Raw genomic sequence first — 11625 nt, 5'->3', positions numbered from 1 at the left:
ACATGATGTTCGTAAAAATCTGTACTACAACTGACCAGTAGCAGTATGCAAACATCACAAAAATTCACAAAATATCACTTTTATTTTAAATAGCAATACACGCTTTTCATTGGTTAGGTCAACATATCAGACGAGAATGCATCATTATAATGACGTGTTTAATCAAATTACTTTGTGCAGCGGATGAATAGTACACTCATATGATGCAATAAGCTCCACATCTGCCACCTTTGGTGGTTTATTTGACCTCTGATTGTCGACAAATGTCCCTTCTGGTTTAGGTGTCTGTAAGTTTACACTTGTAGAGTGGTCACGCAATACAGTGATATTAATTCATGAGCCTTATTAACTTTAAGGCCCATTTTTATCAGTCCAAATAAATGGCATAATACCATGTCCTTTCTGGTTTAGTTGTATGTAAGGTTTAACTTGCAGAGTGGTAACGCAATACAGTGATCACGATTCACGAGCCTAATTAACTTTAAGTCACATTTGCATTCGTCCAAATACATAGCATAACACCAGCTAGCAAAACAGCATCTGGTGTCAGTTGAATTTATTGTTATTGATGTATGCATATGCGAAAGTCGGATTTCATTCTGCATCACGTTGTGTTGAACATTTAGATGGTTCTAATAGAAAATAGATTATGAGCCTATAGTTATAATGCTTTTAATTATTAACGGCTGAAACGTGCAGTTTTTTCTGTCCCATAACATTAAGTCTGACGTTGACCTTTGCTTAAAGGGTGAATTCTTCTCCACATGGAATACGTACATAATGTATTGACGTACTAACGGTAATGTGTTATGTACTACAAACGTGTAAGTTAACAGCATAAATACAACTTCTATTCGTATCTAATATAATCATTGAAATTGATAAAGTGTTCCTTCACCGGTTTAAATCATTGTAATATACCGGTATGTACAAACTGGTAAAACACTTTACTGTAAGCAATTGCGGAAATCAGAAAAGTGTATTTTAGTTGGTTAGATGTATTTCTTTGATATGCAAACATAAGTCGTGGTCAATCACCTAGAAAATTACGTACAGCTGCATATTATTTTGTAATCCGTTATAAGCAGCATATGTTTCCTCTAAACACATCTCCTGAATGAAGTTATTGATATCCACGGTATATCAATGTTTATTTATAAATATTGCCTGAAAATGTTTGTATACAATTGCCCATATGTTTAATGCCAATTCATGTTAGATCTGCGCACAATCAAACCTTAGTTGGAAATATCAATCTTGTCTTCCAACAATTAAGTTTAGAGTGACGATTTCTTCTTTATTTCAAATCTCAGCTTGAATTAATTTAATTTAATTTTACTAGTTGCAGGTACTTTAATAGTATTTAAATAACTCGAGTTAAAAGTAATTACGAAAATCGTAAGGGTTGTAAAGGGAAGTGTATTTGTTATAATGGGAAAACATTTTTCCATTGAAGGACTCGAGCATGCAAGTATTTGGTAAGTATAATTAAACATGCATGAATGTACAAGACATTATTAAACTCTATATCCAATCATATGCAACTGTAAATGCAGTTATTTCTGAATACAGAAACAATAAGAATGTAATTAACGTTAAACAAAAAAAGTGATGAGTGTAACATGATATAGTAGGCTTAACTTTTTCATGCGTCATGAGTAATCAATTATAAATGTATCTGATTATTTTATTCCGACGTTTCTTAAAAGGTTTTAACGCAACTGCAACGTTTATACGTGCATAATTTTTATCCATGTGCATACATATAAATAATATAGGAACTTCAGTATCACATACAATAGTATCCAATCATAAACAGTTGTAATTTTCATAAATGTATTGGCAATGATACAAACTAAAACAGTACACATGTCTAATCGATCGCTAATTTAGTTTTGCCTGTCAGCATACCCAATAATATTAATATTTCACTGATGACACCAAATATCAATATTTGAGCATTGTGGTTTCAAGAACAGAACAGATCATGTTTTGTGTTTTGACTTGTACAATGTACATCATCACTTTGACAAAACAAAGCATGACTGAGAAGAATTCCTCGTATCAAGTATTCCTTCGACTGCCTGGAGTCTGAATCTGGCAGTTATGGCGAGACTTGCCAGAGGCGTTTTACGCCTAAGCAGTTATGTGTACAGTTCACATGATTTCAGGAGCTTTTGCGAAACTTTGTTTTACAATATTTGTTTCATAGATGTATATGTTTGAGTCATGAAATTAATAGTTTTTTTAATTACTTGATTCCGACGGTTTATTTTATATGATTGCAAAAGTGTACACTCTTGTCTTCTGTCATATTGTATAATATAACTACTTATCTAATGCAATTGAGAATATGTTAATTACTACAGTGTAAAACCACATACCCTTAGATACAATACTATTTTTCGTCGTAAACAAAACGGAACTGAATACATAAAACACTCACTGACAGGTAATATAGAAGGAAAATTACCCGTGTGATTTATTCTAACTCCTTATGAAATCAATATCTCCAAATGTTAATGTCAACCAAACAAAAATGATCGCTGAAATTTTTAATTGAATGATAGGATTGCTTTCATATAGCAATTTAACATACGCTATTATATAGATAATGGATGCGAATATAAAGCAAACTAAGTTTTTTAATCTGCTGACTTTGTCAGTTTGTCAGTTTGTTACAATGTATTACAGGAACAAGAATAATTTAATGTAATTGTCCGCAAAAGCAAATGTGAAGTATTTTACAACATTCTTTAATGCAATGAGCCACATTAATGGCCATATATTGTAGTTGTTACGCTCTAGTTACTGACCAGTATCCAATATGGTGTTGTTGTCCTGGGTTTTATTCCGCACAACTACCAAATGTGTGCAGTATGGTCTCACGTTTGTACAGTTAAGATTCACTGCTTTAAGTCCTTCTTCAATCGAGAAATTAATGTGCATCTATTGTAGTTGTTACTCTCTAATTATTGACCAGTATCCTATATAGGATTGGTGTCCTGGGTTTTATTCCGCACCACTACTAAATTTGTGATGTATAGTCTCACGATTGTGCAGTTATGATTCAATTAAAAACGTAACATAAACTAATCTTCATCTCGAATTATGATTTTGTAAAGAAATAGCAAATTATCAATTTACGTATTGCATTGTAAGGGAAATTTACATTAGAATGATTAATTTTTGAAATTCTATAGCGATTTTAACCGCTTAATATATGAAAATCTATATTTAATGGGATGACGATGCTGCAGTGTATTTGTGACATTATCATTAAACAGCAATCAATGTGATTTATTGAGTATATGTGATTTATTGAGTATATGTGATTTATTAAGTATATGTGATTGATTGAGTACATGTGATTGATTGAGTATATGTGATTTAAATTAAAATTAAATTATTCGCTGCATTTGCTGGTTTGATAAATGTTATCATTTAAACAATATTTTTATCATGTAAATGAATTATTGATTATTTTCAAAGTATACATTTTAAAGATATATCAACTTACTATAAATAATTGAAACACCGAGCTGACATGACGTTTCGTACTGTCTTTCTTTAACAAAAGTGATTTTCTTTGAAAGTAAATACGATTTAAAAAAGGCATATCTCTCTACTGTTATATAGATAATGATTGGTTGAAAAAGATAATATACGTTTTACATGGTGTTTGCAAATTATTTATTGTAGCAAATCAACGGATACTTATTGTGTCCACCTTGCTATCATAAAGACACAAGTACAATCAACACTGTAGCTCTGGAGACACTCTGCTATGGAACGCCATAGCTGCCTTTACATCACAATATGCATTACATTACTTTATTTATCATTATATGATGTCGATTTTACATTATATGATGTTACTTTTGCATTATAGGTTGTTAATAAATAATAGTATGATGATAATTTATCATTATATGATGCCCACTGTCCATGATGTGATGCTCACTGTACATTATATGATGCACTCTGTATATTATATGATGTCACCTGTCCATTATATAATGCTCATTGTACATTATATGAGGTTCCCTGTACATTATATGATGTTCCCTCTTCATAATATGCTGCTCACTGTACATTATATGATGCTCGATGCCCATTATATGATGCTCGATGCCCATTATATGATGCTCATTGTTCATTATATGATGCTCACTCTCCTTTATAAGATTTTCTATAATATGCTGCTCACTTTTCATTATATGATGCTCAATGTTCAGTATATGATGCTCACTCTCCATTATATGATGTTCCCTCTTCATGATGTGATGCTCATTGTTCATTATATGATGTGCAAATTTCATTATACGATGGTCGAACTTAGGACAAGTGTATTTCTCGGCAGAATGAATCATTTACAGTGCTAGTAGCGAGATAGCACATGCTTTGTATCAATTGTTCTGGATAGGTTTATTGTATTGTCTCATGGAAAAGAATGGCTAACTTTAACTTTTAAATAGTTTTTTTTAATGAAAACATTACTGGTTATTTTAATGACACTGTCTTGGGCAGGTGTCAGTTTTCAGTTGCCGATCAATAACTATAGATTCCCGAACCTGCCGATATTCATACAAATACTTGCAATTTTGGAAGTTTTCTTTAAGGAATACTAATAATTTGAAATTGTTACCCAGCCTTTCAGTTACTAAAATCAATGTTATTTTGTCTTCTTTAATACTAGTATTTATAAATTTGCAGATGGTTTTGCTCTATTTATAACATGCATTCACAAACTTGTGATGAAGGAAAATGTTTATCTAAATACTCAGTTTGTTCATGCTGACTTACATTTAATAGGTCAGTGCCACTGCCATATATTTTTAAAAGGGTAGGTTATCAGAACTGTTATTTTTTTACAAAGTGCTCTGAGTGAGCTATTGTATAATACTTTTTTTATTTTAATGAATATTCTAAACAACGAGTTCTGTGTTTTAAGGAATCATTTAATAAGTTCTTCTTAATGTATAAATATATTTTAGAAAATACAATACTGTTCTAGCCGTCATTATGTCTCTTTAATATAGTCAAATTTCTAGAATCTCTGAAACATAAATGCTTAGATATTTGGCATGAATCATGTTCTAATAAGACCCCTATTGAATGTGAAAGGTAAGGTTTTAGGTAAGCATGTTTTCAGAATGGACTAGTAGTATAGTGTGGATTCAAGAATGGACCAGTGGTCTAGTGTATGTTTTAGAGTATTCAGGTAGTATAGTGTTGATCCAAGAATGGACTAGTGGTCTAGTGTGTTTTAAAATATTCATGTAGTATAGTGTGGATCCATGAATGGACCAGTGGTCTAGTGTTTTTTTAGAATATTCAGGTGGTATAGTGTGGATCCAAGAATGAACCTATGGTCTAGTGTATGTTTTAGAATTTTCATGTAGTATAGTGTGGATCCAAAAATGGACCAGTGGTCTAGTGTATGTTTAAGAATATTCATGTAGTATAGTGTGCATCCAAGAATGGACCAGTGGTCTAGTGTATGTTTTAGAATATTCAGGTAGTATAGTGTGGATCCAACAATGGACCAGTGGTCTAGTGTGGCTCATTGGGTCATTGTTCACCTGAAATGGCTTGAAGTCACCCGTGGGTGACTAGAAGCCGATTCATGTCACCCTGGGGTGACTTCATGCCGACGTTAGTCACCCCCGGGTGACTAGAATCGGCTTCATGTCACCCCAGGGTGACATGAATCGGCTTGAAGTCACCCTAGGGTGACACGAATCGGCTTCTAGTCGCCCCCGGTAAAGACTTGTCACAAAATTGCCTACATCTGTTTTTATCATTCAATGTTATTACGTTATTATTGGCCATGCCGGGCCAAAAACTAGGTCACGGGGTCTCTTAGTGCATTTAAAACATTCAGCATGTTGTCCGCTCTCTAATTCAAGTAGTTTTCATCCGATCTGCACCAAACTTGGTCACAAGTTTTATCTAGATAATGTCTAGGCCAAGTTTGAGCATGGGCCATGCTGATCCAAAAACTAGGTCACGGGGTCAAAAAATAGGTCAGGGGGTCAATTAGTGCGTTTTAAACATTCAGCATGGTGTCCGCTCGCTATTTCAAGTAGTTTTCATCCGATCTTCACCAAACTTGCTTACAAGTTTTATCTAGATGATCTCTAGGCCAAGTTCGAACATGGGCATTTTTGTTTTGCGCACACTATGGAATCTCATAATGTAAATTAATTAAACATCTTCATGTAATCAAAACTTGATATACTGTAGTCTGGTATGGACATTACCAGATATCTGTGATTTAGTAACATATAATCTTGAGATTATGCATTCAGCTGCAACACATAACAATACACCAGTATCCACCTGCTTAAATGTGCTACGTGTCATGAAAAGATTGCAATAGAAACAAGTACAATGTATTCAACGCTTTGCTTTAGTAAGTATAACAAAATGTTTTTATGCCCCCTTTTTAGAAAGGGGGGTATATTTTTTTGGCCTGTCTGTCATTCTGTCTTTAAACTTTAACCTTGCTCATAACTTCTGCAATATTGAAGATATCAACTTCATATTTGACATGCATGTGTATCTCATGAAGCTGCACATTTTGAGTGGTGAAAGGTTAAGGTTATCCTTCAAGGTAAAAAAATCAAAGCCGCACATTATGAGACATTGTGTTTCTGACAAACACATCTCTTGTTTTTTCTACAGTTGACAAGAAGATACATGCATTCCTGTTATTTGCATTCAAAGAATTGTCAGAAAAAATAATCAAAAACTGCAGCAGATGACATATGTAGCAAACAACAAAATTTAAATATTGAACACCCTTATTCAGCAAACTAATAGTTTGATAAAAAAAAGGCGATGTATATCTCAAAAACATTGTCACAGTTATGCTTTTATGAAGTGACAAAGTTACAGTTGGGGGCATCCGTGTCGTGTGAACACATTTCTTATTTAATACTGTGGTGGTGCATTCATTAATTCTGTCGCAAACGACTCGCTAACGCCAGAGTTGGGCACCATTTATTAATTGAACTTTTTCTCAGTTACTAATGTGTAGAAATGCCTATCATCATAATTGGGTAGTGTATGCTGAAGTTTTGTCGGGAATCATTGTGGCCCATAAATTGAGAAAATTGTCTGTCCTTGGCTGTTTCATAAGTATAGTATGAAATGTTATGATATATTAAATACATGTTTAGTATCGCACTGAGGAAGTACACTGGCAAGTTGTGTTTGGATCAACTCTAGAATTAATATGGCCTCTTTATTGGTTGAAATTGAGGATTTTTTTATCTGAAGCTGTCGTATAGACTGATGGAATTCAAATTTAATGCGTATTATCATGCTTAGATGGTTCTTACATAAGTTTCGTTAAAATGATTTGGAAAGTTTAGAGTTGTAGCCGAATCCATTGCAATATTAATAAGTTTCGGTGGGGATATAAATTCTTTAAATATGCTTGTTTGCCTATATGTTAGAAAAATGCATTTTAAGGAGCACAGTTCACAAATACATATGATATAATACTACAGGAGCAACTGGAGTTTTACTTCTTTATATTTCATATAATATATAAAAACGACTGATTTAATGTCTTAGTGCAGATGTTGGCATCGTAGACAGACATACATGAACCAGATCATACCATACAGTTTGTGGAGTTCTATGAAAATCACTGCATGTTTACATGTAAATGATGTTACTTTTGTTGCACATATGAATTGTACACAGGTTTTAATCGCGGTTTATAATTTAGCGTGTACATTATACGTTAATTCATTATATTTGATTATGTCTGTCAATGATATCGACACAAGTAACGTAATCGTCAATCCCATGATTGATGTTAATCCTTTGAAAAGGGATTCTTGCTTGTAGCATCACCCTGCAGTTGTCACTGATCACCTGTTCCAAAGGGGCAAATAGTGGTCTCCCATCAATACTTGCAATTTGAATGTCTCCAGAGTCGTCGGTATCGCCATCATTCGTATCGTCTAAATCGAAGCCAACAGGTGACTGCATCTGCCCAGATATCCATAGCGCGTGCGGAGAAGACCTTACTGTTCTAAGTCGATGCGTCGACCATGCTTGGGTCCATAAACTTAGTCTTCTGTTTATTTCCTCCATATAAATGTAGTGCAGAGCAATTAAATGCACTATGTTTAATGAATCCAAGATCCTATTGTCTTCCATATAGTAAAACAAGTGATAAAAATAGGACAATACGCCTTCAAATACATCCCGCCATAATCGTTCAATACGCTGGTTATGTGTACTGCGTCCAGTTATCATACTGCCCGTCCCCCGTTTCGCTAGCATAAAATCGGCAACACCCACGTTTTCTAATCCCTTGTCGGATCTTACCTTTTTTAGAATTCCGTATTTTTGCAAACCGGACTTGAAGCTTTCTAACACAGTATATGCTTTATTGTTGTCTGAGCAAGACATAAAAGTAACCATTCTACTGTAGCCATCTATTCCTCCTATAACAACAAATCTCCAGCGAACGAGTTTATAGTTTGTGTTTATATGCCATAAGTGATTTGGTCCAGCAACCTCGTACACACGTCTGTGTAGTCGACCACGTTTTCTCTCTGAAATCCCCGTTGGGTTTAGTATGTGAATGCTCTCCCTCAAACAATACCGCTGGATATTTATGCCTTTTTGGCGAAGGAGTTGCATGATCCCCCATATTCTCACCACAAAATGGGAACTCCTTAAAGACTTCTGTAACGTGTTCATCAAGGTTGTCATCAGTGAGAGTAGAAAATGACTGTTTGCTTAAACCATATCGCATCATTCGTCGGTAAACGGTTCGTTCGGACACTGCTAACAAGCGTGCAATATCAATGATCTTAAAACCATTTTTCAACAAGATTCTCCAGGACAGTCTTTGGTATGTTAAACTGTGGTGCTCCGCCTAGAGACGCGTCTTTACTTGGTTTAAAGCATCCATGCTTGTTACTTTCAATCCGTAAACGCATCATGTCAGTTCTATTAGAAATACCTAGCATTTCCATTTCGTGCGCTGATAATTTGCTAACAATGTCTGGGGTAATTTTCTCACGTTCGAAAGTCTCACAGACGCCACTTAGTCCCAATTTATTGAGAATTTCATTCATGTTGACTTAACCATGACACATGCAGCCTTATGTATCTCTCCTTTCGATTAAAACTTTCACATCACCATGACAAATTTGCACTAAACAATAACGATTTATCAACATGGAAATTTAAATAGCCTCCAACCTCACGTTTAGAATAACTTCCTAAAATAGAATCTGAGCATTGAAGAATTATAAATAATGAGCAAACAAGAACGAACTAGAGCCAAAATATAGCAAATGGACCAGACATCACAATGAATCATATATTGAGCAATGAGCATCATATAATGGACAGTAAGCATCATATAATGTACAATGATCATCATATAATGGACAATAAGCATCATATAATGGACAATGGTTATCATATAATGTACAATGAGCATCATATAATGGACAATAAGCATCATATAATGGACAATGATCATCATATAATGGACAATGGTCATCATATAATGGACAATGAGCATCATATAATGGACAATGGTCATCATATAATGTACACTGATCATCATATAATGGACAATAAGCATCATATAATGGGCAATGGTTATTATATAATGTACAATGAGCATCATATAATGGACAATAAGCATCATATAATGGACAATGATCATCATATAATGGACAATGGTCATCATATAATGGACAATGATCATCATATAATGGACAATGATCATCATATAATGGACAATACGCATCATATAATGGACAGTAAGCATCATATAATGGACAATGTTCATCATATAATGTACAATGGTCATCATATAATGGACAATCAGCATCATATAATGGACAATAAGCATCATATAATGGACAATGGTCGTCATATAATGTACAATGATCATCATATAATGGACAATAAGCATCATATAATGGACAATGATCATCATATAATTGACAATGATCATCATATAATGTACAGTGAGCATCATATAATGGTAACTTATCATCATACTATCATTAATTAACAACGTATAATGCCAAAGTAACATCATATAATATAACATAAACATCATATAATGATAAATAACGTAATGTAATGCACGTTGTCATGTTAAGGCAGCTATGGCGTTCCATACTCTGCTAAAGATTCTCTACTGAGATAACGGACTGGATAGAGCTTTAATATTAAGGTTTGAACACAATCACGTAAAAAAGAACAGGAAACACAAAAGTTGGTCATAAAAAATAAATCGGAAACATCAGTCAATTATCACATTAGACCACGATATCGAACAAATATTGCATTCCTTAGTGAATATGATTGTTGTTTTTGTCCCGATCATATAAAATCAACACATGTGTTTTTTCTGCAATGTTGCAAATATCTAGTATTTGCTATGATTATTGCAGATATCGCTTTGCAAACTGTTTGATTTACTGCTTTAATCTTTGTAGCTGGATGTTATCGCTGTAAACTGGCATACATTTGTCTGCGTAAAAAGAAATGTAAATCACGTCAAAAATGATAGCATTCAATAATTAAAGAAATACCGTAACTTTAAACACACATTTTTTGTGGCTCTAGCTTTAAACTGCGTAGATAATTTCGAAGCATATCTGGGCAGGCAATTTTCGTTTGTAGCATATCACTCATTTTGTTTGCGACAGATGCGAACGGTAAACAAGGATCGATACCGAAGATTTTTTATTGAGACGCGCCAGGCGATAAAGGAATTGATACCTGTTGTTGTCCGCATAGCTTCAGACCAGCATGCACACTCGAACAGACTGGTCAAGATCTACCATATCCGCAAAGTAACATGGCCTCATTTGCTGACAGAGTGTCCATTAACAAAAGTGCGTTAGTCATACGTCATAAGACCAATTTTCGCATAACGCGACTCAACATGTATAAGAAGAAGTTAAATACTGTTTTTACCAAAGAACAATTTCATATGCAAGAAAAACTATTCAATACGACATTATCGACTCCATATAAAAGTGCATATAAATTAAGACAGTTATTATTGAATCAAGAAAATACAAGTTTAGTGTATTATTTATATAAATGTTAAGCTGAACATCAAGCGTTTGCATATTTGTGGACGTAAGCTATTCTTAACTTATGAAGTGCAGTAATAAAAGGCTTCCATTAATCATCAATGTATAATTCAGATGTCGATCCGAAAAACAAATAAAAGCTCTTATCATATATTTCTACTTTATGCTCAACAGTTGCACAGATTGTTTTGCAATCCTATGATAATTTTGTGACTTGTTGAATCGAAAACATTATGTTAAACAAACAATAGTGCGATATCATAATGCGTGTACTTGTTTTAGTACATTAATAATTGTTGTAATAAAAGGGGAAATGCTAGGGAAAAATATTTCTCCAATAAATGCATGTACTCGTTCATGCTTTGATTCTTTGTTATACTCAAAACGTATTATTTTGTACCAAAAAATTTACCTTTTTTATCAGTCAATAATCAACCATTTTGAGTGATGATGCGTATGCATTTAACAAAAAGGTATTTAGCGAAAGTATGTCATAGCAACAATTATTTTATATACAGTTCAT

This window comes from Dreissena polymorpha, chromosome 9 (assembly GCF_020536995.1).
Source record: "Dreissena polymorpha isolate Duluth1 chromosome 9, UMN_Dpol_1.0, whole genome shotgun sequence".
Classification (NCBI taxonomy): Eukaryota; Metazoa; Mollusca; class Bivalvia; order Myida; family Dreissenidae; genus Dreissena; species Dreissena polymorpha.
Note: the sequence above shows the minus strand (reverse complement) of the source record.